Source organism: Panthera onca, chromosome X (assembly GCF_046562875.1).
Source record: "Panthera onca isolate mPanOnc1 chromosome X, mPanOnc1 haplotype 2, whole genome shotgun sequence".
Taxonomy (NCBI): Eukaryota; Metazoa; Chordata; class Mammalia; order Carnivora; family Felidae; genus Panthera; species Panthera onca.
Window position 1 is genome coordinate 124,550,162 of NC_138357.1, and position 27,091 is coordinate 124,577,252.

Consider the following 27,091-nt stretch of genomic DNA (forward strand, 5'->3'; position numbering starts at 1 on the left):
CTGCTCATGCCATAGGTTCTCTCTCTCAAAATAAATAAATAAACATTTAAAAAATGACAAGCAATATAAGACTTCCACTTTCTGTAATACGGACACAGCCCTATGACTCAAGCGGGAATTCTCTATTTCTACAAATGGGTGATTTAAAACTAGCAATCAGAAATTAAAATGTGTTAAGCACTTGGAACACACTGTTATTGCCCTCTTTAAATTTATTTTACAGACCTTCCCATCCAAGCGAATTCTGCTATTCCCACTGCTATACTGGCTGCAGCAACGGAATGTTGGAAATCACGTAAAAGCCATCATTAAATATCAGGACATATTTGTAAAACGTGTGACTTTCAGCTATAAAACAGGACGAATCCCTAAGCACAAAGACAAAAAGACAGACGAAACGTTTCAGGTGAAAAGAATCTGAGAACGGCACATATTTTGGAGGACAAGGAGAGGAGACAAAGAGGTACAGAAAGGGGTAGAGGCGTTACTTTTCATTTTCTACCTCTTTACTTTTTTGAACTTTTCCACAATGTGTGACAATATTTCTAGCTTTGTTTTTAATCTGTAAAGTTAATTACAGACACTGTTTTTTCTTCTGTGTTAAGAATTTTAGGAGATTAATAAAAAGCAAAATGGGAACTTTTACTCAAGACATGTATGATTTTGTTAAGTGTAGGCATTAAAAGAGTTTAATGTAATGTTTAAATACGGACCCAAGACTTGCATTAAGGAAAAAAAGAGGAGAGAGAAAAAAAAAAAGACATTCACATGAATTGATTGAAACATCACCTGTGGAGTAGTTGAGACGCCGTCCGAAATGGATGGAATTCTGGGGGAAATTTTTAAATTTAATTAACTTTTTTTTAATTTTAAATTTAAATTAATTTAATTTAAATTAAATTAATTAAAAACTCAATTCAAAGCTTGGGTTGCTTTGAAATAAACCACCCGCACATACATACCCATTCGCCAAAAACCATTATTAGTACAATCAGCTATTAACCAAAAGGGGTTGAATAAGCCAAGGATACAAGAAGAAAGCAGGTCTCCAACATACAAGCTTGCAATTCAGTAACACGGAGAGCCGCAGACCTGCTCTCCAAAGACTCTTTCAGACCCAAAGTTCTCAGGCTTATGAATCCAGGTGTTCTGACCTGCTGTTCTATCAGTTAAGCTTATTTAATAGCTTAAATAAGTGGTAGCTTCTAGAAAATAGAAACAAAAACGGGTCATGAGGCAGTTTTAATTAAAATGATTTGCTAATAATTTGCTCCCGCGTGGCCCCTGGCTGTGTGTGAACGGATGAAGCCAAGGTACAGAGGCGTCCTGGCCTCAGTTTCACCTGTGCCCATCTGTTCTTGTCCAACTTCTAAACCGTTAGCAAGTTAGGTAACACTTCTGTGTCTGTCAGCGGAGGGCCCGACAATGCCTCCAGCATAAACACAGTCACGAAGGTTATCTACCCACGGAGGAGTCTTAACGTAGAGCAGATGTGTTCAAATCTCTCTCACTCTGGCTAATACCTCGAGAAACTTTAAAGCTCTCTTTAATAAGGAACATCAAATACTTCTGTAGGCAATTGGGATTTTGCCTCCTATTTACTGAGACACATAAATCATCCTGAAAGGAGCAGGGCTCTGGTTGCCCTTGTAGTTTTAATGTTTGCTGAGATAAACCATGGTCATCAAAACGGACACTTGTCCACTTCTGGGCGAGACGGAAAGTTTGCAACGTAGAGAGTTCTCTACATTTTGAGATTGCAGGGTGCCACTGACGTTGAACTGTGTCTTCCCTGCACACTGATGCCCGTGGTGGTCCTGGGTGCACACTGGACGCCAGGTGCCTGATTTTTCTCATGGTCCCAATTTCCCTTTGACCTTTTACTTCTTTTCCTCGCACATTTTAGAAAATGTAGACAACAGAATTTATGATGAAGAGCAGTTTACGCCACAAGAATATTTTTTAATTGAATTTAGTTTTCAATGAGTACAAATATGGACACTGTGGTAACAGAGTAAAACCTTTTCTTAAATTACTGATTCTCAAGATGTGGTCCCTGGACAAGCACCAGCATCACCTAAGGACCTTTCAAAAATGGAAGTTCCTGCGCCCACCCAAATCTACTGACGCAGGGAGACTGTGGGCACAGCCGGGTTCTGTTCCATTCACAAACCCTCCGCCTGTGTCATGTGATGGAGATGAAGAACTGCGAATCTTGGGGCGCCTGGGGGGCTCAGTGGGTTAAGCTTCCGACTTTGGTTCAGGTCATGATCTCACAGTCTGTGAGTTCGAGCCCTGCATTGGGCTCTGTGCTGACAGCTTGGAGCCTGGAGCCTGCTTCAGATTCTGTGTGTGTGTGTCTCTCTCTCTCTCTGCCCCTCCCCAACTCACTCTCTCTCTCTCTCTCTCTCTCATAACTAAAATAAACATCAAAAAAAAAAAAAAAAAAGAACTACTGTTGTAGATGTGAAACAGGAATCTCAAGTTGTTAAGAAAAGACCCTCCATGGCAAGACAGTATTTTCAGTGATAGTGCTATTTCTGTATTTGTGTTTCATAGTTAAAACTCATTTTCTGTAAAAGAGACAATACTTTTCTAAATTTAAGGGTTAATTAACATTTACTTACAAGTAGTGATATGCTAGTGGTTACCTGATAATATCAACATATGACAGACTATACAGCTTTGTCTTTGTTCAAAGCGTCTCTGAAGAACTTACAAAATGGGTGAAAACCTAAACAGGGTCGCCCTGCCTCAGGAAAATAATGAGTGATTGCATGTGATGTGTGCCCACAGGATCCATGCCATGCTGGAAGCTGGGTTACTTCATGTAGGCCTCACAAAAAGCCTATGATATGTGTACTTACATTATTTCCATTTGACCCAGAGGGATGGAGTTTCTGCGTGCTTAAATACCTCACCCAACGGCACATGGCTAGTGAGGCAGATCTCCCAGCGCAGGCCGCAAAGCCCACGCTTCCCACCTCTGCAGCCGCCGGTTCACCAGCATAACTACACCCATGCTGTTTCTGGTTACAGGTGACCACTCTTCTCTCCTCCTCTTGCCTGTTTGTTTCGCAAAAAGTGGCTTTTACTGCCCATATTCTGCATTCAGGGCACGAAGACAAAGGCCTGTGGCCAGAATCACAAGGGAGCCTTCTGGCGGGATGCCAGGGTTAAGGTTCCTGTGTGAACAGAGGTCCTTGTCGACCAGGGCAGAGGACCTGTTGGGGGGTGGGGGTGGGGAGGACAGCCCTGGTCCTCCCTCTGTCCCAGGGGGAAGGCATTCATGCCTGCTTCGCTCACATGACATTCTTCTGAGCACACTCTGGCTGGGAAGGTGGGGAAGGTGGCATCTGTTCTATGACATCACCTGCCCTAAATTCGTGCCAGCACCTTTATCTCCAGTATCTATTAATACAAAGAAGAAAATCAAGTTTATTTCAGAAGTATAAAAAGCCACCCAGAGTGGCTCCAGTCAGTTAAGTGTCTGGCTCTTGATCTCAGCTCAGGTCTTAATCTCAGGGCTGTGAGTTCCAGCCTCACGTTGGGCTCCATGGAGCCTACTTAAAAAAATTTAAAAATTAAAAAAAAAAGGCCACCCAGATAAGGTATAATAGCTTAAATAAATAAGAGCTGCATTAATGCAAATGATGGAACTCAGGACGTTTGTAGGCATGCAGACTTGGATAGTTTATATTTAAACAATTGGATAGTTTATATTTAAACTATTTATAAAGTAATATAGTTTATGTTTAAACTGCATGTGTCTATGTGCAAGAGTGTATGTGTATTTTGTGTGAGAGGAGATACGGCCAAAAAATACATCACTAGGAATAGTTAATTTTTCTGTCTTTGTGTTTGCAATATGCCCAAGGATGCTTCAGCTGTGGCTTTCAACTTAATCCAGATTTATTTTATTTTTCTGGCGTTTACAGCAACTCCCGTGCCACTAGAAAGGTTTGCTGCCGAGCTGGGTCAGGGCCGCCCACATCATTCACCTGGACTGACACAGCCATGTCTTACTGGCTGCATCACAGCACACGTGTTCAGACGGACAGCAAATCTTATTCCTTGTCGGCTCAAAACCGCCCTGGGACTTCTCAGCCAATCTAGGGCCAAAGCCAAAGTCCTTAAAATGGCCTCACCTGGCCCTACGTGGTCTGGCCCTCCCTCCACGTTTCCCTTGTCCTCTTTCTCTGCCTTGAACTCCTCCATCCTGGCCCGCCTCTTTCTGTTCCCGGACAACCTTCAATTTCTCAGTCTCCACCGCCCACCTTCTGTACTCTGCAGGCAGCCTGCTTTATGTGGACAGCTCCCCCAGCCCCAGGAGCACCATGTCTCCATTCGCGTGGCTCTCCCTATAATGCAGCATCCAGCACCAAGGACTCGCAGGGGAGCGAGGTGGACAGTGCCATGACCATAAGAGACTCTCTGGAAGTATCTGTGCCAAGAATGGATATGCAGGACACATATCTAGGAAACCTCAACAGAAATGCAACCCAAATCCCACCATTAAGCACTGAGCTAAGAACTGTCACTTCAGGAAAGGAGGCCATCACATTGTGGTTTACATATCATCTGAGATGGTTCTAACTGAGCGCAGATTAGACACGTCTTACTCACTCATGCCTAGGGAGCTGGACACAGCATGACCTCGTTTGTCTTCTGGCCCAAGCCCGTGCTCAATAACAAGCATGACCGACCCAGCTTCTAGCATTGCACAGTTGTCTCCTCACCCCACCCTTGGTCCTCAGGACACCATTATTAACAATCACAAAGACCGACATGAAGGTGAGGAAGGGGCCTTCATGAGGTCTTCTATTTCACTCTCTGCAAAATATTTCCCTCTCTCCTCCTCCTTCCCAGATATTTCTTTCAATTGTCCTATATTCACTGAAAAGGGGTCAGACATTGAATTCTGACCAAAAATTTATAGAAAAAGAAAAAGAAATATATTTGAAAATAATCCTAGGGGCACCTGAGTGGCTCAGTTGGTTGAGCGTCTGACTTCGGCTCAGGTCATGATCTTGCGGTTCATGAGTCTGAGCCCTGTGTTGGGCTCTGTACTGAAGCTCTGTGCCTGGAACCTGCTTCAGATTCTGTGTCTCCCTCTATCTCTCCCCCTACCCTGCTCGTGCTCTGTCTCTCTCTCTCTCTCTCTCTCTCAAATATAAATAAACATTTAAAAACTTTAAAATAATCCTAAGATTTGTATGGAACCACAAAAGATCCCAAATTGCCAAAGCAGTCTTGAAAAGGAAGGACCAAACTAGAGATATCACAATCCAAGATTTCAAGATAACCTACAAAGCTGTGATAATCAAAACAGTATGGTAATGGCAACAAAAAAGACATATAGATCAAAGTAACAGACAACCCAGAAATAAACCCACGATTATATAGTCAATTAGTCTTCAACATAGGAGGCAAGAATATAATAACGGGAAAATGACAAGAATATAATAAAGGGAAAGAAACAAATGGTGCTGGGAAAACTGAACAGCAACATGCAAAAGAATGACACTGGACCATTTTCTTACACCACACACACAAATAGACTCAAAATGGATTAAAGACCTAAATGTGAAACCCAAAACCATAAAAATCCTAGAAGAGAGCATAAGGCAGTGATTTCTCTGACATTGGCCCTAGAAACATTTTTCTAGATATGCCTCCTGAGGCAAGGGAAACAAAAGCAAAATTAAACTACTGGGACTACATCAAAATAAAAAAGCTTCTACACAGAGAAAGAAATAATCATCAAACCTAAAAGACAACCTACTGAATGGGAGAAGATATTTGCAGATGACATGTCTTATAAAGGGTTAGTCCCCAAAATAAAGACCTTGTATAACTCAACACAACAAAACTCACCAAATAATCCAATTAAAAATGGGCGCAAGACATGAACAGACATTTCTCCAAAGAAGATACAGATGACCCACAGACACATGAAAAGATGCTCGACATCACTCATCATCAGGGAAATGCAAATCAAAACTACCATGAGATACCACCTCACACCTGTCAAAATGGCTAAAATAAAAAGCAAGAAGGGTTGGTGGGGATGTGGAGAAAAAAGGAACCCTCGTGTACTGTTGGTGGGAATGCAAACCAGTGCAGCCACTCTGGCAAATAGTATGAAGGTTACTCAAAAAATTAAAGTAGAACTACCTAAAGTAGAACTACCAATAATTCTACTACTGGGTATTTACCTAAAGAATATGAAACACTAATTTGGAAAAAAAAAAAAAAAGGCACTGCTATGTTTACTGCCGCTTTATCAACAATAGCCAGGATACTGAAGATAAGTGCCCATCAACAGTTGAATGGATAAAGAAAATATGGTGTACGTACACACACACACACACACACACAGGACTATTATTCAGCCATCAAAAAGGATGCAATCTTGCCATTTGTAACAACATCAATGGATCTAGAGGGTATGATGCTAAGTGAAATAAGTCAGAGAAAGACAAATATAATAGAATTTCATTCATATGTGGAATTTAAGAAACAAAACAAGCAAGCAAACAAGACACAAACCAAAAACAAAGTCTAAGCTCTAGAGAACCAAGTGATGGTCACCAGACGGGAGGTGGGGGTTGGGGGAAACAGGTGATGGGGGATGAAGAGCACGGCCATAGTGATGAGCACAGAGTCACGTATGGAATTGCCACATCACTACATTGCACACTTGAGACTAATGGAACCCTGTGTGGTAATGATACTGGAATTAAAATAAAAAAAATATATTTTGCATGTTTTCTTTAACTCCTGTCACTGGAGAACTGCAAATATTTGTCTGAAGTCATGCGAGTGACAGCATTTTGCAGTGCTAGGTGGCTATCAGGGTATTTAAAGAACGGTGTCCACAGAGAATGGGTGAATGCCCAAGGGCACTGAGTGTGTGACTGGGGACCAATGTTCACAAGAACAATGCAAGTGTTTACAGTTCTACAAAGTCATCTGATCAAATTCAGCTATCGTAATGGTGGATTTAATAATTTGATTTCTGGTTTTGAAATAGATGAACCGATTGGCAGGTTTTGCAGTGCACCTTTGCCTGGAACTATCTGGTCAACTGGGTTAAGCGAGTCTGATACAAAACTGATTTAAGAAGAAGAATGGGAGACTGTTTGTGCTAACTGAATTACCCTGGGAGCTTCTCCCCAGTTTCCCGAATGTCCACTGCCTCTGCTCCAAGAGGCCCTGTTCTGACTTGAATTGCTTTCAATCCCTTGCACATCTACGTCTACTTTGTTCTGTGCCCATCAAGTTTTTCCACGTCACTGCAAGTAGCACCACATCACATCAATTTAACACAAGTTTCAAAGGTCTACTGTGACCATGGGATAGTGATGGGGCCACTCTACATATCCTTCCATGAGAGTGGTCATTAGGATAAAAAGGACAATCTCACCAAACACACAAAAATAGCTATACATCCATGATGTCAAATGTCAGTATACACAGAAAAAGGGGTTAAACGATTTTATCCACAGGATATAATCTTTTTGGATTCTGACTCAAGGCATGAAAAAAATAAAATACAAGGATCCTCCTTCTGTACTATTCCTTCTGAAATCACTGATGTCACTGTGGTCAATGAAACCTCACCAGAGCTGCTGGAAACACCGCCCTGAGGTTTATAATACCTGTGGGCTTCATACTGAGGATGCTGCTCAACACCCTACACCGAACAGGGCAGCTGAGGCTGTGAAATCTTAACTAAAGAAAAAAAACACAAAACAAAAATCTTCATCATTAAAAAAAAATATTGTTGGCTTATTTTACCAATACTTTTTTTTTTGAAAGAATTTTGGATATGTCAAGTTATTTCACAATTTCATATTTTCAGTTGGTTTCTCGTCCAATTTGTTCTGGCCCACTGCCCCAGTCCTTGAAGCGTCATGCATGCTTTGCTGACACTCCCAGGACAGTTCTCAGTGGAGATGACTGATGCTGCAGGTGAACCCAGTATCTGGGACTAAAGCTTTACTTCTAAACAAATTAACATCTCACTGCAACACTGGTACCAAGTTCACTTCCTTGTCTGAACGACTTAGTATGTACTGCATGGTCTCATGGATGAATGGTCACCAAATCACAGGTAAATGGGCCAACGAGAGTGACCGCTTTTTATCTTTACTCATTCTATTTTCTGATTTCTATAAGTCAGCTGGCTTGCACTGGAGCCCAATATGCTAACTTCGTTTGCTATGCAAACAAAATGTAACGGCAAGATGAGGTCACTTTCCCATGTGCGTGAAGGAAGTAACACTTGCTCAGATTGCACTCATAAGCCGGGTCCTCTTCTGTTATTTGAGGCAGGTGAAAATTCCTGAGGGATATGGGAGCACCAGTCATGGTATGGCTTTTCAGTGTCAGTTTCTTCCACTTTAATAGGTCTTTGATGCCAGTGAGCAACAATAATGATTTGGTCTTCACTTGATCAAAATACTTTCCTCTCAAAAAATCACTGTCACTGAAACAGCTAAATGCCTACAGTGTCTGGAATTCTGCTCTGAGTAGAAGTCAACAGTAATGGTTTACAAGGCTTCCTTACTGTGGATTTTTTTTTTTTTTTTGATGAATACAGTACATTACTATGAATTTCTCTTGCTTCATGATTTTCTTAATTACATTTCCTTTCTCTAGCTCACTTGGCTATAAGAATACAGTATATAGTACATGTAGCTTATAAGATATGTGTTAACAGACTACTTATGTTGTCAGTAAGGCTTCTGGCCAACAGTAAGCTATTAATGATTGAGTTTGGGGGAACCAAGTTAGATGCCAATTTTGGACTGTGGGGGGGGGGTCGGCATTCCTAACCCCACATTGTTTAAGGGTCAACTACAATCTCCATAAGGTACAAATGGTGAATAAATGCAAAGTTTTACTGAGTTTAACCTCTGTTTGATGGGAATATGTCCCCACTGTTGTAAATGCATAGGGATGGGTCAGTTTCTCAAGCATTATGAGAGGCAGGAAAAAAAAGACAGAGTTCAAGGAAACCGATAATACTTTCTTAGAGGAAAGAAGGTTATTCCCCACCTGGGAAGAATTTCCCTTCCTGAATGAGGATGTAGATGACATTAACTTTGAGAATTGTTGTTGATCTTTGGAAAGTGTGTGTGTGTGTGTGTGTGTGTGTGTGTGTGTACACATTTGTGTGTGCTTGATCTTTCATTTTCTAATACTCATCCTCTTGAAGACCAAGAAAATTGAGGAGAAAAGCCTCCCCTCCCAGTGACACAGAGGCCTTCAAGGGAATTAACCATGGAGTATCTCAGTACTTACTGGACCTGTCCACTCCGGTCCCATGGCCACTACCCACACATGGCAGCTTATACTGCAATTCACTGGAATGGGACAGAATGAGCAGTTCCTGTCACACTATCCACATTCCACGTGCTCAATGTCCAAGTGAGGCTAGTGGCTACCCTACTGGACAACACAGGATTATAAAGCATTGCCATCATCGTAAGAGTGTCCACTGGACAGTGTGGTCCTGGACTTTCTTCAGGAGTGGGGCATAACCCAAAAGCTCAGGCTTGGACGAGGCAGTGCTCCAAGGGAATGAATTCTATGGACTGCACTAAGAGGAACAGGGACAACGTGAAGCTGGGAACTGGCCTGGCAAGTAGGGGTGGGGTACTGATGCTGAGCTGAGGATGCATCTATACAGGAGGGCTGAAGTGTCTCTCTCTCATCTATCTCTGTCCCCTCTCATCTCTAGGATCTTTACCTCTCTTATCCTTTCTCTCTCTGTCTCACTAGTTTCTGCCTTTTGTTTTCACGTCAACTCTTCCACTTTGTCTCTCTGTCCCCTGATTTAAAGGAAAAACAGACAGTCTTTGGGATTACTGCACATGGTTAGAATGGGAATATACTGAGCAATGACACCATGTAGTTTTCCCCCACCCCATTTAGACAACAATACTTGGCATCCAATTGTGGAGAAGGTCTATTGATCTTTTTCGTCATTAAAATTAGCTCTAGGTATCCCCGAGCCTTCTCTTAGTCTCTTTTACAAAACTGTAGGGAAATTGAGGGAAGTGTGATGTTAGTACCACGTGCTACAGAGGTGAACAGTGATTATGATAGCAGAGCTAAGGAAGCAGGCTGGTATATGAGCTGCACAAGATATGTTTAAAACATTACCTTTGTAAGAGGGGTTGAGAACGCAATTTTCTGTTGTAATAAAGTTGTCAATTTTACTCCAAAACAAATGTATTGGCTCAGCCTTTTCTTCTTCAGTTTCATTTTTGCAAAAGCAGGGTTACCTGTGCTAACTTTACATTTTCTTATTTACATCCCACTTGTTTGGAAAACTTTTAGTGAGAGTTACTCTCGGAATAAGATCCTCACTTTACCTTGTTTCTCTTTATTCTTATTCTAAAAAATTTAGAAGTATAAAAAATATTTCTAAATTTTTTAGTGGAGGATACACCTTTCTTGGTAAAGAAGTTTCACCAGATATTTTCACGATAAATTATTAGTTATGAACGAATACGGAATTCCTCAATGAAGATAAAAGAACACAAATGAATGATCAGAGTTATGTTACTGATCTTGATTTTAGGACCATGTGAGTCATACTAAATTTTTGTTCTTGTTTGTTTTAGTGCATCAACTGCCCAGTAGGAGACGCCTTTGGCGGGTTCATTTCTTCCATTTCGGACCTTAGCTCTAAGTCCAAGGAAGGACTTTCCTCTCTTTGGCTGGTGGACAGTCAGTCTCTGCAGTTGGCCCTTCTCTTTTTCTAACTGGGAAAGTGAACCCTGGAGCAGTCTCACTCCACCAGCCTGGGAGATGTGGCCTGAGAATGGTCTCCTTTCTCCTCTTTCTCGAAAGTTCTCAAGGTAAGGGAGGACAAGTGGACAGGGGACAGGATAGGTTGAGGTGGTTTGAGGCTGGAGTATCAGAAGTGGGAGAGGTGTTCACGGAACAAGGTTCCTACTTTAATGCAAGATCACACTGCAGGATGCTCCTGTTGGTTTTATGAAATATCATCTTTCAAAAGACACATATGGAAAGGAGTTCGCGAGAGTGCCAATGGAGATGACCCATCTCACCATTCAGGACTCATTGCCCACTGTGCTCCTAGACATTTTAACTTTCAATATGTGAAAGTCAGCAATCCTTTTGGTATTACTTCAGTTTCTGTTTTGATAGCTAAATTTAAGAAAAATGCATTTACTCATTTTTACTTAAAAAGCATTATCCTTAGAAGATATTTTCTTTTTAATTTTTTAATGTTTATTTATATTTGAGAGAGAGTGTGCAAGCAGTGGAGGGGCAGAGAGAGAGGGAGACACAGAATCCGAGGCAGGCTCCAGGCTCCGAGCTGTCAGCACAGAGCCCGACATAGGGCTCCAACTCACGAGCTGTGACCTTAGCCAAAGTTGGCCAGTCAACCAACTGAGCCACACAGCCACCCCGCTTAGAAGATACTTCTATCTGTGTCTCTGACCAGCTGCATACCCTCGCATCCACATGGTGAATGAAGTCTGGGATCATGTCCTCTAAACATTACCATGGACTGTGTCTGAGGTGAATTTTGGGGTGCATCATTGCAACGTTTTATTTCCCCAGTACTTTAAAATTCACAGACTTGTATAATTTTTATGTAAATAATATACACGTATAATGTTAGATATTTTGCTTGACTTTTTGAAAAATTATGCATCTTTACGTAGAGGGTATCTTTGCATGTACAACTTGGTCTACATTTTTCTTATCGTGTAATAGGCCAGATTCCTAGATATGGAACCCCAAAGGCAAATAGAGAATACATTCAAGGCACTTGTTATGGTGTTTTCCAGAAATGTGCCTTCCTCACTATATTCTTGTCTTCTTTCCCTTGAGAGCTATTGGTCTACATCTCCCTCCTAAGATAATAATGCTGCTTGAATCACAGGATGAAACATGCAAAATATAACCTTTCTTCATTTTCTGCTTTTCTAAGGATGAGTTGATGATGCTATTTGACAACCAAAATCTGGAAAAACAGGTGAGGGGGCAAAAGCATAATTTTCAATCCTGTTTCCTGAAATATGTCTGCCTGTGAAATACGGTCCCTTTACCACCTTCCCAAAGATTGCCTCTGCCTAAACCATGTATGAAAACATGTGGAGGCCACATGGTTTTAAAAACACTGTCATTTAAAATTTAAACATACTAGACTCATCAATTATATAGCAAAAGTCTCTTCTCCATGTATCATAAAATCAAAAGTCCTATATTCAAACAGTGTGGATCCTCTGTCCAAAGCCCAGCATTAAGTTTTTAATGTAAAAACTTACCACAAAACACTGAGGATAATAATTTTTATTGACTAAGCACCTAATAAGTAGATAAGTAATAAGTACTTAAATAAATAATAAATGCCTAATAAAAAGAGACCTACAAAGCAGTTTTTAAAGTAAAGCATGTAAACGTTTGTAATTAGAATAAATACCACTATTTTCTTTTCTTTTTTTTTTTTTAAGTTTCTTATTTGGAGAGACAGCAGAAGCAGGGGAGCAGCAGAGAGAGAGGGAGAGAGAGAATCCCAAAGAGGTTCCACGCTGTCAGCACAGAGCCCAACGTGGGGCTCGAACTGACGAACTGTGAGATCATGACCTGAGCTGAACTCCCGAGTCAGACGCTTAACCAACTGACCCGCCCAGGGGCCCTAAATACCACTATTTTCAAGGGCGCTTATGTGGCTCAGTCGGTTAAGAATCTGACTCCAGCTCAGGTCATGATCTCACAGTTCGTGGGTTTAAGCCCCACATCAGGCTCTAAGCTGACAGCTCGGAGCCTGGAGCCTGCCTTGATTTCTGCGTCTCCCTCTCTCTCTGCCCCTCCCCTGCTCGTACTCTGTCTCTCTCTCTCTGTCAAAAATAAATAAACATTTAAAAAATTAACACAATAATAAATAAATACCACTATTTTCAAATGAGTATCCTTTGAAACCCACATTTTATACTTCTTTTTTTTATATGTATAGGACTCTATCAAATAGACAGCATACCTAAAAGGATCATACTCCAATGGTGTATTTTGTTAAGTGACAAATTAGTTACATAAAATGACATTACTTTTTGCACTCTGATAGTTCTGCCTGTAAATGTGGAGTTCCAAACAGCAGAATGGGACTTCTAGCTACAAAGAAGAAACTGATCCTTGTCAGGGAGGGTGGGAGGCAAATCACCCAGGGAGGGTGAAGGTGGCTTGGAGGTATGGGCTTCCAGTCACGGAATGAATATGCCACGGGAATAAACGGCACAGTGCGGGGAACACAGAGAACAGCAGTGTAATAGCTTGCGTGGGGAGAGATGGCAGCTAGACCTTGGTGAGCACAGCGTGACTGTAGACTTGCTGAATCGCCACGGTGCATACCCGGTGACCTGTGACACTGTGTGTCAACTATACGCAAAATTAAAAACAAAATAAAGGTAGAGTTACGACAACGTCCTACGTACTTTACTAAAAATTAAAAGGTTGTACGTGATCTTCAACATTATTGGCGCTTGTACACAGTGAAGCTCAGAGGGCCCGAAGAATGGGCTTACTTCAGCATCAGGGAGCAAAGTGGCTGTGAAACAGGAGATAGGAGGGCAGGGGTAGTTTCTACCAGCACAAAACTACAGTCTCGATATCAAGACTTGGTGTCTGATATTTAGATCAGCTCGAAATCAAGTTAAGACTTAAGCAAACAGCTTCCTAAGTATGTGGCTTTTTCTTTTTTTTTTTTTTTTAAATCTGCAATGCTTACTGGCTCATTTCAGACACTCATAGCTGCATTCTTAACTCAGTGGAATCTCAGACTGGGGGCAAGGAGGTAGCTTGTGAGCTGAGCACCTTAGCAAAATCCAACTGAAGCAGATAAGTTTCCTAGCGTTTTTCTTTCATCTTAGTCCTGTTGAAAAACCCAAGTCTCTTAGGACAGACGAGGCTGGCCATGCAAGCCAAGGAGGGGCGGGTGGCCACGCAGAGTGTTAAGTGGTTCCTACAACGTCAGTGCTCTTGGAGCACAACTGGAACCTCAGTGAATGGCCCAAACTTCAACCGTCCTCGAGGAAAAACAGGAACTCTGTACCACAGCCAGAGAGAGATTCCCTGAATTCCAAGCAGAAACAGAGGATTTCTGCATTTCTTGAAGTTGTGCTGGGCCCAAGCATGTAGCGTACAAAATAATGATTGAATGTTATTTCTGGACCGAGACACGAGTTAGTGTTAAAGCTCCTACCATAAGAAGAGAAAGAAAGAAATGACTCTCCTATTAAAAGACACAAAATCAAATTCTCTTTTGGCTCAAATTTTTCTTCACATTATTTTACTGAAGTTCACATTAAGTCTTTCTTGAAACAAAATTTCCTGCTGCTGGGGTTCCAGAACAAAATGTGAGTTTGCTCTCACTGACCCTGCTGCCTCGGCATCCAGGAGAGGACACGTTACCGTGACTGCAGCCAGGAAGGAACTGGTCCCTTGACTTCTGATACGGATGTGAACAAAATAGCAGACCAGGCTTTGCTCTTCCTTGTTGAATACGGGACACGACTCTGTTTTACTCAGTCTCCATTTTCGCCTTCAATACCTTGAACTTGTAGCATAAAACATACTACAATGGCTATCAACAAAAAGACCACAGCACATGCTGATGGAGACACAGAGGCTAGAGCCCTCCGCCACTGCTGGTGGGAAGGACAGACGGCGCGGCACTTTGGACAAGAGCTTGGTGGTTTCTTACAAAGTTAAATATGGCATGTGCCCCAGCAATTCAACTCCTAAGTATCCACCCGAGAGAAATGGAAGCACGGGTCCCCACAAACACTTGTACACAAGCGTTCAGAGAAGTGTTACTTCAGAAGCCAAACAAATGGAAACCACCCAAGTACCCAGCAACCTCAGAATGGATAAACAGTACTGGGCATGTCCACTCAACAAAATACCACCGCACTCTGACTCCGTCGGGAGACGGGAACCATGCAGTTGGTTGAACGGGGCAAGTTCAATGTAATGGATTCTGAACTATGATGCATGAGTAACTCTAAGACACCCAGAGACTCCCTATGGTACCCTTGGCCTCAGGGAGGAGTGCCCTGGCAAAGGCAGACCGGGAAAGGGTTCAGAATTTCTTAGAGGGAGTGTGCTTCTGTGAACAGAGTGTGGTCAGGCCAGAGTTGGTCTCCGGCTGCTGGGCAAGCACCAGGCCACCCCCTCGAATGCAGGTGAGGGAGGAGGTGATGGAAACCAGCCAGGGAGGCCACATGGGAGCTCACACAGTAACTGCTTGGGGCATGACCCTCTGTTGAAGACTGCTTCCGGAGCTGAGCGGGCTCGGGAAAGCTTCTCGCCAGATCCAGGTGGCCCAGGTTGCTCAGGGTCATAGTCCCGTGATGGGGTCAGGCTCCGCGGGCAGACCTCACACCCCCTCTTCTGATCTCTCCCGGGCACCTGCACTGGGAAATGCAGGAATGCTTCCCTTGCCACGTCCCTCCAGCTCCCCCTACTGAGAAAACTGCCCGTGGTGCTCGCGCGACAGGGAGAGATCCTGAGAGCGATGCCATAGCTTAGGGCAGAACGTGCAGTGAGTGGGGCACTGTGGGCTGACCGGTGGTACGCGGGTGAGTGACAAAAATTCTATCCAGCAGTAAAGAAACGCAGTACTGGTACTTCCTAAAAATGGATGAAATGCAAAAACGTGCTGAGTGAATGAAGGCCGTCACAGAAAAACACGTATCGTATGATCCTATGGACGTAAAACGTCGACAAAACGCAAATGCAACGAGACAGAAGGCAGACGATGGGCCGCCAGGGGCCGGAAGGAGGGAGAATGGGGTGGGTGTGAAATGCTACCAGGTTTCTTTTCAGGCGATGAAAATATACAGTTAGAGTATAAGGAAGTTTGCACAGCTCCGGAAAATACTGAAACGTAGGCTTTAAAGAGATGGAATGGAGCCGTCAAAGAAATACTACTACACGACTAGGAAAAAAACCACAAAACTTTGGTGACACTTCTGTTAACCATGTTGTGTTGTTCTTAACCCAAAGGAGGAGGGCTGCTGGCAATGTGGGGAAATGTTTTAGCTGCCCTGTGCAATCCGGTGTGAGCCACTCCTGGGAAACTAGAGTGATTTCAGCAATCGTGATGATTTCCAATTCACCTACGTGTTGGCACGTGGGCACACTCTGACTATAATCCTGCTCACTCTTTTTTCTTTCTTTGCTATTATCACTTTTCAACAGGGAGATGTTTATATGACACAAACTTTTAGACTCAACATGGTAATTCCCATTAAGTCACCTTCATTTGTGTGAATTCTTTTCCCTGTAAGCTAATAATTCACACTGCGAGTAGGCGCGTCGTCAGTGTCCAACTGGCTGGGAGCGTGTTCGTGGAGTGCGTGACAGGGCTCGGCGGGCTGAGAGACGGCGGTGGTGGGGATCGTGTCTTGCCTCGTATGTGTCTCTTAATGCTTTCCTGTGAGTCTCTGCATCCTGTCCAACTGACACAGAAGCAAAACTTCATATTTGCTGACAACTGGAAGGGGCCACTTCCGGGCAAAGGGAGGTTAGCTGTGACTAAGAATAAAAGAGGTGGCTAAGGATGCCATATTGCAACAAATGCAGATCCAGTCAGACTCAGAGTCCTGGTGTATGCACTCTAAATTCTGCAACAGTGTGGCCTGATACCCTGGCAAGGAGGACAAGGACCGAAAGACTGGAAATCACACCTGCTGCATATTGTTGGATTCCCCCATTTAATTACTGATCTTGAACCTGTGTTTGGCCATGAAGGACTGGTTGAGGTCTACTGCTAGTTCTCATGGGCATTTTCATTTTGCAGAAGCAACGTATTAGAGCTGGCCAAGCTGCCTACAAGCATTGGAAGTCATTCCCTTTGCTCTTTAAATCAGTGCAGAGATAACAGAGTGCTGATTTTGTGAATAAGGAGCAGATAATGAATGGAAGTGAGACCCGAGAGGACCCCAAAGCTGTTTACCTATTCAAGAAGACAGACGATAGCTGGTGTGGCGAACGCTTGCTGGGGCTGCCTGCTCTCAGTGTCCCTGGGGGAGACGGATGCTGTGGATGCGACCAGGTCTGTCCTGGCCCAGAGCCCCACAGTGTCCACAGATGGTCTATCTCCCCTGGGCTGCAGCAGGGACACTGTTTCCCTCCTCTCTTCTGTCCTGAGAGCCAACAAGAGATCTTGTTCACTGAAGTTCACCAGAAGAAGAAAAACAATGAAGAAATCTGGATCTCCATGTCTCCATTCATCATTTGAGCAAGTGCGGGAAGGCTCTTCTTTCAGGCCATTAGACCGATACCAGAATGTGCACATGGACTCCTCATCTATTTTTTTAAATGTTTATTTATTTTTGAGAGGCAGAGACAGAGTGCGAGCAGGGGAGGGGCACAGAGAGGGAGACACAGAATCTGAAGCAGGCTCCAGGCTCTGAGCTGTCAGTACAGAGCCTGTCGTGGGGCTCGAACCCATGAACTGCAAGATCATGACCTAAGCCGCAGTCGGACACTTAAATGACGGAGCTACCGAGGTGCCCCTATGGAATCCTCATCTACAGTGCCAAGATTTAGGCACAGAGGAAGAAAAACTGAGATTTCAGGAAGACTATAAAAAAAGAAAGGCTGGCTGTATCCAAAGAAGATGATGTGAGAACATACCCAGAAATTCAAAAATACTAGGCACAGCTCTTGTAACCTCTATAGAGGGTAAAGACCCTTTTGGCCTGACGAGGCTTTCCCACAGCAGAGGGTGGCACCTTGTAGATTATGGAAACACCCAGTGTAGACAGAGAAGGAACAAGATAGGTAACTGAGCTGTTATTCTGGCACCAGAAAATGGGTATCATGAACGCAGAGAGGACTTGTACTTCCCTTCTTTCCAAGTCTATCCACAGGCACTAAGTCGCATTGTCTCACCCTCTCGGTCTCCCAATAAACACTTCGTGTGCAGGTGGCACGGGGTACATTGGGTTACTCTCTTACCTGCTCCACAGACATACTCATTATTTCACAAGGGCCTTCACACATCCAATCCCTATGCCCAGTGAATGACTCAGGGTGGAAACTTCATGCACTGGCAAGGCAGTGGGAAAGATATTCTGAACCAGATGGACCTCTTAAAAAGACTAATTATAAATAGAATCCGAAAAATGCAAATAACTCATCTCACTTGACCATAGTAACAGCATCAGATTTAACGTTTTAAGTCCGGACCATCTGGGCTGGATTCTCATCTTTTGAAATTCTACGGGAGCTATTTTGGTTCTCCTTGGGAAAGTTTCGGTTGAGTTACAAGGAGGGTGAAAATGCAGTCCTGTTGTTGAAATAGAAAGATCTCTCTTTGTCCCTCTCCACCCCTCCCCCCACCTCTTAGTTTGAGAAAATTCGTCTGGGGAAGAATTTGGGAACTTATGGTACATGTAAGAGATGAGAAGCACATTTCACATGCCACCAGCCACCAATTGGAGCCCACACGAGTGAGAATCATTCGTGTATAAGGCAGCCTACTTTCTCTGCATCAGAAGAAACCCAATTTCCCATACCGTGAACATTTGTATGCTGTTCCTTATTGCATGCATCTCTGGATAAGTTTACTCTGTTTCCTGAGAATGTTCTGGAGGAGGACACATGTTCTACGTGGTACACTCAGAGTGAAAGGAAAACAGTCTCTCTCCTCTCTCTGCTTCTGTGTCAATACCTCCCTCCTCGTTCTGAAACTCTGTGGAAGCTATTTTAACACAGGTGGTGAGTCACTGATTTAACAAAATCGGGAACAAAACAAATACATTTTCTTTTAAAACTTGCAAAACTGCTTTTATAATATCAACGTACGACTTCTGAAGAAAAAAATATCCACAATCTTTCTACCCTAACACATCTTCCTTAAATTAAAGAAAAAAATCCGTCTTGTCTTTGCCCATATGGGTACATATTTTTAAACATAATTCGATTATAGTGTAACATGTAGTACAATGTGATCGGTGACTTTGTTTTAAGGAGTTCTTTTTACTTGATCTGGCCTCTTGAAGAACTGGAATTGTTATTCAGGTAATTTTGTGAGATCCCATAAATCCAGTAATATTCACTTAATACTCCCTAGGAAGATGCATTAACTCAAACATCAGGACTGAAGAGAGTTTTGCAACCTGTCTCTTAAAGAAACAGTTTTAAAGTTACAGTGCGCTTTCCAATGTCACTATACAAGTCTCCAGGGACGCTTCCGTTATTGCAGGTACACTCCACGTGAAGCTATTTCATTGCCACATAAGAGCGCGCCCATTTTCAATTACATGTTCTATCCTTCTGCAAACTGAAGGTGCTACCTCTGCCTGCAGAAATTCAAGGCAGCCACTGGCACAACACGAGTGAATTACAAATGGGTCACAGATCTTCCAAGGTACAAATCCTTGGATTAACCCCAGCCAAGAGTTATGTTGGTGGCTCCAGTAGGCCTTCAGCAGGCCTCTCCTTTCATGGTTAGCACATCAAGGCATGGAATTCAACACGCCTGCCCACACACCTCCAGACAGGCAAATGGATGGTGGACGTGTGTTGACCATTACCCCCGCTTTTATCTCCAACCTACTCATGTCTTGTCAAAAGTGCTCTGATTTTTCTTAGGGCAACTAACTCCTTTCCCAATCTTAACGATGTGCTTTGGGAGACCCGAGCCCCCTTCTGAATTCTAGGAGTACCTCTTACGGGCCTTACACCACCAAGAAGGGATCCCGTGATGCTAACCACAGTGGCCAGTCTCAGAACGGTCAGGTTGCCAAATTGAGGACACGGAGGCGGAATGAGTGCCAAAACGCACGCCCCCGCCATGAGCTGTAAGAGATGCTCCACTCTCCCCACGGCTGGCGTGAGGATGGGAAGCTCTACTGGATGTGTGGAGGCTCAGCTCTCACAGTGCACAGCCTGGTGCCCTGAGCTGCCCCCAGCTAGCGTCTCCAGTTGAAGTCATCACGGGAAGAAGCACAGCAGTGACACAGAGATGTCCCTGCCGGCTTGGTTGACGTAAGCTTCTTGATCAGGCGTGGCCTGATGATACACCGCTGAGGTTTTTTCCCCTGTAAATCGTCTTCATCATTGAATGTTAGTTCACAGTAGCCTCCATCTGCCTGCAGAACATGTGCAGTGTGGCTCATTTGAGGGAGTTGTGCACTGAGTATCAACTATGCGCTGGATGTCAGACTCACCGAACCGAATTCTTCCATACTGACTGTGTCTTGAGATTATACTATGTTACAGATACAGAGGCAATGGAAGGTGCTACTCAAGCTACCTCCACCTTTTCTAGAAAATGTAAAATTACCTGAGTGGAGTACACGTAGTGTGACCCTCAATACACTGGATGACACTGGTCAACCCATGCCGACGTTTCCCCAGGATAAGTAATGTGAAGATTCTTACTAGGCACCAGAACTGATTTCTCCAAACTCAGGTGCATCACACCAAGACAGACTTCCATACTTTGCAGAGCACGTCAAAGACAGAGGTGATGTGTAGGTCAGCATCCTGCCTTGCAAAGTCTCAGGTCATGTTTCTATCTGCAGTGCTGGCCTGGGTTTTTGTGGCGTATGTGCTTTACTTCTGAGGCCTTAGAAATGACAAGGGCTTCATTGTCACTCAAAAGTATAACATTTCTCTCATTCCCCAAAGCACTGCAATGACCTGAAAACTGGCTGAAATTCTTTCCCATCCGGTCACAAGACAGGACAGCAGCCAGCCTCCAAGAAAGCCCCCAGTGATCTCTACTTCTTGGCTTTTGTGTCCTTGTAGCATCCCCTCCTACGCCAAATAGGGCTGACTTGTATAACCAAGAAATGTCAGCTGTGACTGTCGGGCCTCGGTCATGAAGACACTTTGGGTTCTCTTTCATCTTCTCTTGGGTAACACCCTTGGGAGGAAGCCAGCTGCCATGCTGTGAGGACACTCACGCGGCCCTATGTGGGGGCCCAAGTGACGAGGAGCCAAGGCTCCAGGACATCCACTGAGGAAGCTGACCCTCCAGTCCCCAGAGCCATCAGAGACTACCGCCCCAATGGGAAACTCAAATTCAGGATCCCGAGAGACCTCAAGCCTAAACCTCACAGCCAAGTCACTCGCAAATTCCAAATTCACAGATTGGGAATGATGATTCGTATAAGCATTATATCTATTCATATAACACGTTTATAACTTTAAATGTCAAGTGTTAATATCATTGGTAACACAGCAACAGACCTACCATAGCTCTTTTAAAAAAATTTTTTTTTAATGTTTTATTTATCTTTGAGAGAAAGAGAGAGAGAGAGAGCAAGCAGAGGAGGGGCAGAGAGAGAGAGGGAGACAGAGTCCAAAGCAGGCTCCAGGCTCTGAGCCATCAGCACAGAGCCTGATGCAGGGCTCAAACTCACAAACCGAGCGATCATGACCTGAGCTGAAGTCGGACGCTCAACTGACTGAGCCACCCAGGTGTCCCTATAGCTCATTTTTCAAAGTTTATTCATTTTGAGGGACAGAGAGAGAGAGCGCAAGCATGCGCTCGTGAGTGTGAGTGGGGGACAAGGAGAGAGAGAATCCCAAACAGGCTCCATGCTGGCACAAGCACAGAGGTCAGTGCAGGGCTCAATCTCACGACCTTGAATCATGACCTGAGCCGAAATCAAGAGTCGGATCCTTAACTGACTGAGCCACCCAGGTGGCCCAACTAGAGCCCATTTTTTAATCAAGTAAGACATTCCATTAACTATTTTTACTTTTCAAGATGAACTCTCACAGTTGTGTGTCCCTTTCCTAAATCACCTCCTCTGTTCCTTGCTTCTCCACTGAAATTTCTGTTATTCCAGTTATGTGGTTACGTTAGTGTCCTTGGGATATGCTATGCCTTCTTCTCAGACTTAGGAGTAGTGTGGGCTACTGAAAAGTGACCGTTTCTGTTCTGAAGGGCCAGACGCCTCCTTGTCATGTTTCACATTACTTGAATCACGGACAAATTATCTTAGGCTTAAAAGATCTCTTAGTGGTAAATTAGTCCAGTGCACCCTCCAGATGCTTGGAAATCTACATTGTTTCTTCCAAGGGTCACTCAGCCTGTGTTTGCATATGGCGATAGTGCCTATCCCGCTCTCCCAGAAGCCCTGTTCCTCTGTGCACAGCTTGAAATGGCAGGGCATGGGTGTTCAGCCAGATGTCCTTGGAGCATGCTGAAATACACAGACGGACTACCGGGGTCCGTTGGTGGTCTATTCATGCTGTGAGATTGTGTTCGCGTGAGATTTTAGTGGAGATTTATTTCAGCTTTACTACTCCATGAGATTATCAAGTATTTGAAGAAGCAATACATGAGAAGTGGTTGCATATATTGCATTAAAATCATGTTTTGCCACTTTTACACATGAGTGCTAGACCCTCACTAGAGACACACATGTGATAATTATTATAATAATAAAAACCCAGGTGGTCCCGCCTGGCTCTCGTGTTCTAATTCTCTCTTCGTTTTAGAATCTTCACATCTATTTGCATGTCTGGCTGTCCTAGGGTCTAGCGTTAATGTAGACCTCAGCTTCAACGGATTCAAGGAGCCTCCATCTACCACCCTGAGGTCTCTCAGGTTGGTTTTGGCTACATTGGCTCCCATGTTGACCCTTCACCAGATAACTGCCCTTTACTCCACATACGATAATTGGCCTATTGGTCATGAGTGCTTGTCTTGGAATATCCCTGACACCACAGTCTTCTTAACACCTGTGCAACATGTTCTGGCCAGTCACTATCCATGGCCACATGGCCTCATGGCCCAGCCTGGGATTCTATCTCAAGAGGTGAACCCTACTTCCTGCTGATGTATTTGGCTGGCCTACTTCAATCAGCTCTTTCAGTTTCTCAAGGTGACCTCCCACCTCCCATTGAATACAAGACCATCTCCACCATGAAAGACTAGACTGGATTGCCTTCCCTGATCCTTAAACTCGTTCATTTTACTGCAGATTCGGGACCTTCCCACTATCACTGCAGTCAAACTGATCATGCCACACAGAATCATCACCAGAGACAATGCAATCTTTGTCAACAGGCCAATTTGTCAACCAATTGAACAGAATTATCATATACGAAGTAGAACAAACCAGTTACATCTAATCCTCACATCAATTACAAAAAGGTTTTTGTAGATGATTTTTGAGATCTCCTAACCTCTAGATGTCTAGATTCTTCCCAAATTTTTCTACCAATCTTTTCCCTCCATTATTGTGCTTATTCAATCCGGTTCACACTCTACATTTTTATAAAACACAGTAGGTCAGTGAGTAAATTATAGTGCTAAGTAGGCTATATTTTATATCAATACAACCCCTTAACTGTGGTAGGTTTGTTTGCTAATTCCTGACTATAATGTTCTATCTATCTCCATAATGTGTGTGCTTATCACGTGCTCTTAGTTATGACTCAAATAAAAATAACTTAGCATTCATTTTATGTCAGATTTGTATGAAGTTTGTGTACTCTAACTGCAGCCAAAATGAGATACAAATAATTATATTAAATTTGAGAGATAAGCTAGGCAGTATTTAAATGTATACCGCAGACAGTATTTTATTGACAGTATACTAAATAAGATTAAAATAGTCCTGGATCTTAACAGTATATACTAGATTAATTATAGTCCTGAGTTCAAAAGGACTATCATTATTGATCCTTCCATGGCCATCTTTCATGTTATTTATCTTTTGTTTTATTAATCCAAAGAATGTCTACATCTGGTTATTTTCATGAGACGTTATTTAAGTTAAGTTGAGATGCAGGGAGAAAGTAGATAAAGACAGTGGAAGAAAGCCAATAAACACAAACGCACCGAGGAGCAAACAAGTAAAAGCTAACACAATGACTCGTGCCAAAACCCCCCAAAATATGAAAACACATTCTATAAACTTCAAAATGTGGCAATAAAAAAGGAGAGAGCTGTCTAATGAACCCATGTGTCAAAAGGCATCTGATATAACTACCTTCACTTCTCAAAATTATCAAAAATGTAATTGAGCTTAAAAATGAGAAGTATTGGCATACCTGGGTGGCTCGGTCAGTTTAACGCCCAACTCTTGATTTTGGCTCAGGTCGTAATCCCAGGGTCCAGGATCGAGCCCCGTGTCGGGCTCTGTGCTGCACGTGAAGCCTGCTTGGGATTCTCTCTCCCTCTGCTCCTCTCCCAGCTCATGCTCTCTCTCTCTAAAAAATAAAAAAATAAAAATTAAAAAATTAAAAGTCTGTATAGAATTAGCAGATCCATTGAGTTCTTGGCAAAATTCCTGAAAACACATGTATATTCTCTATGAAGCTTTTAAAAACCTGCAGTACAAAGGAGTAAAAAGTGCCTCCAATATCAAGTAAAGTAAACTAGTTTATGACAGTATGGAAGGAAGCTGACCCCTCACTGTAAACTAGCAAGAGAAAGTACCAAAAGCAAAGAGTCAACGTATTCAGGACTTTGAAGGGAAAACTTTATACAACCATGGTATGTGTGAGTGGAACAGAGACATAGTACCTTGGAGAAGACAAGGATTAGGTCTGTTTCATTCACCAGGATGCATTCATGTATTTTCTTTCTTTTTATTTTCTTCTAATGTTTATTTATTTTTGAGAGACAGAGACAGAGTGTGAGGGGGGGAGGGGCAGAGAGAGAGAGGGAGACACAGAATCGGAAGCAGGCTCCAGGCTCTGAGCTGTCAGCACAGAGCCTGACACGGGGCACAAACCCTTGAAGCATGAGATCATGCCCTGAGCTGAAGTCGGACGCTTCACCAACTGAGCCACCCAGGTGTCGCATTCATATGTTTTCTTTACAGACATATTTATTAAGCATCTATTATGTATAAGGTACTTTGTTAGAGCTACAACAGAGAAAAAAGGCACACTGGCTGGGAGGGAGGCAATAGACAAATCATTACCCTATTCTTTTCTAGAATTACTATTCTTTTCTATTGAATTATGAATAAGTGCTGTGAAGAAATAATCACACCACGGTGGGTGGGTAGCTATGGCCCTGCTAAGGAAGTATGGTCTGTGTCTGAGGGGAGATTAGGAGCTTACTCATTACACAGGATGGATGCAATATTTCATGCCAGGTGCTAAGAGCAATGCTCATGCAGGAAGTCGCAATTCAGCAAAAGTACCCAAGTGCATATGAGGTATCACTCTAAAAGGGAAGGATAACGCAAGATCATCCCAAACACAAGATGCAGCCCAGGTTTGAAAGTCTGGCAGGATGGGGGCTGGGGTGGGGGGATGCTGGAATTCATCCCAGCAACAGTGGAACGTCACAGATGACTTCTCACTACTGCAGTGACCACATGTGGTCTTGTGTTTCTAAACAGTTTTGTTTTGGGAAATGTTGAGTTTGATGGACCTTTGAGATTCACAAGTGGACGCAGTTGGATGTGTGGGTGTGGAACATAAAGAAGAGTCTGGACTAAACAGATGGTCACTGGGGACCAAAGGGGGTCTGGTTGCTGACTGACGCCTAAGTTGCAAGAGAGCCTGTGATTCACTCTTGGGGGTCAATATTTAAAGGTCATAATAAGTTCTCCATAAAATATTTGTTGAATGCTTGATTGGCTTTCTCAGGGGTGAAAATCTGTTCCTGGCAAACTTAATATTCATGATTTCTCACCAAGTTTTTCAGTGTAAATAAGATTTGGGGAAGTCTGAATAATGCCCCCCTCCAACAGATGATGAATGAACCCCTGGAACCTCTACATGTTACATAGTATGACAAAGACTTTGCAGATGTGATGAAGGGTCTTGAGGTGAGGAGATTATCCTGGATTATCCTGGGGGGCGCTAATGGCCACTACAGATGTCCTCGTAAGAGAGAGGCAGAGAAAAAAAAGGCAATGTGATGTGACAGTGATGGAATGACAAGGCCACAGGCTAAGGAACACCAGCAGCCATGAGAATCTAGAAGAGGCAACACAGATTTGTCCCTAGAGCCTCTGGATGGAGCGTAGCCTTGCTGACACCTTGATTTCTGTCCGAAGATACTCATGTTGAACTTGTGATCTCCAGTACCGTGAGACGGTAAATGTGTCTTGTTTTATGCCACCAAGTTTGTGGTGATTGGGTAACAGCAGCCACTGGACACTGAAAAGGGGCTATGAAATGCATCATGAGTATCTCATGTACGTAGGGAGGACGTGAAACATACCACTTCCTGACGTCGCTATACAGAAAAATAGGAGCTGAGGGCTGTTTGTCATCTGCAGTGCCCTCTGTGTGAGGACTGATGGGTCTCAGGAGGGATGGAGACAGCTCTGGTCGGCATGGACAAGTGGCCTCAGGGCCAGCTCAGCCACGGGCATTAGAATCAGCAGGGAGCGTACTGTCCTTGGAGAGTGCTGCGGGCTACTTGGGGAAGCACCAGTCGCACACAGGAGGGACTTGTAACATTTTCAACAGGAGGACACCTCGTTAGAGCTGCCTCCAGGAGGGGGATCAAAGTGGTTGGAAGTGCTCAGAAAGCAAGACTAGCTATCCAACACACAGGACCACTTTCCTCAAGATCACCAGACCACTGGGCAATATTTGAAGGGGAGTAGGTTTCGTACAGAGTGGGAGGGGACAAAACCAGAGACATAAGATTTTGTAAGGGCTCTGTACAAAAAGGAGGGTTCCTAAATTAGTTCTGTCCTTGGATCTGTTATGTACCGCCCGGCTACTGCTGTATAACAAGCAACCAACCACAAATCCCAGAGGCATACAATGGTGTTTGTTACTCATGTGTATGATGTCAGCGGGGGCGGGGTGGTGGTCACAGAGGTGGTTCATCTGACGAGTGCTGGGCTCACATAAAACTCAGCTTGTTGGCTGGTCTTGGCTGGGGCAGAAGGAGTGACTGGGCTGTGTTCCAGCTGTGTCTCATCCTTCAGCAGCTAGCTGGGACATATTCTCCAGCCATCGGCAAAGGGGCAAGAGAGGTCCAGCCCAATCACGCCAGCACTTCCCAAGCTTCCACATGCATCCAGTGTGATAAACCTCCCACAGGCCAGAGCAACGCACGCGGGGAAGACCAGAGTCCAGGCTAGGG

General features: G+C 43.6%; 1 long non-coding RNA gene across 5 annotated transcripts in view; it reads right to left on the minus strand.

The window, feature by feature from the left end:
* Positions 1 to 27,091, minus strand: part of LOC145713964 (uncharacterized) — a 522,867-nt gene that overhangs the window by 148,733 nt on the left and 347,043 nt on the right. For all 5 annotated transcript variants that reach the window (XR_014136744.1, XR_014136746.1, XR_014136747.1 and 2 more), the window contains one exon: positions 24,079 to 24,237. This is a non-coding gene — a long non-coding RNA (uncharacterized LOC145713964). The remainder of the gene's footprint in view (positions 1 to 24,078; positions 24,238 to 27,091) is intronic.